This window comes from Seriola lalandi, unplaced genomic scaffold, assembly GCF_002814215.2.
Source record: "Seriola lalandi dorsalis isolate HSWRI2012SDOR001 ecotype SW California unplaced genomic scaffold, Sedor1 jcf7180002023275, whole genome shotgun sequence".
Classification (NCBI taxonomy): domain Eukaryota; kingdom Metazoa; phylum Chordata; class Actinopteri; order Carangiformes; family Carangidae; genus Seriola; species Seriola lalandi.
The window spans coordinates 1-385 of NW_019493924.1; the positions used below are offsets into that span (position 1 = coordinate 1).

Here is a 385-nt window from a genome sequence, read left to right on the forward strand (position 1 = left end):
TGATGAACCAGGACAAACCTGGAATGCCACAGGTATGAACCGCAACACAAACAACAACAGTACAGTTCAATCAACAGCAACAACAACATAACGATAGTTTTATCGCTAACTATAATCAGCAGTTTGTGTATGTGCGTCTTGCAGGGTTACCTTCATATGTGGGTGGACATGTTTCCTAATGATGTCCCGGCCCCGCCCCCTGTTGACATCAAGCCCCGGCAACCTGAACAGTAAGTCAACACACAGGTGAGTTCAATGGAAAGGAAAAGAGAAGGAGTTACAATATTTAACCTGTGTCTTTGTTTCCATGCAACAGGTACGAGCTGCGTGTCATCATCTGGAACACGGATGACGTGTTTCTGGACGATGTCAACCCGTTCACCGG

The 385-nt window shown here is 46.2% G+C and overlaps 1 long non-coding RNA gene across 1 annotated transcript; it reads left to right on the forward strand.

Annotated features, from left to right (window-relative positions):
• LOC111645810 (uncharacterized) lies at nt 1–385 on the forward strand. The gene is made up of 3 exons (XR_002759903.1): nt 1–32; nt 145–230; nt 317–385. It is a non-coding gene; the product is annotated as an uncharacterized LOC111645810 (long non-coding RNA).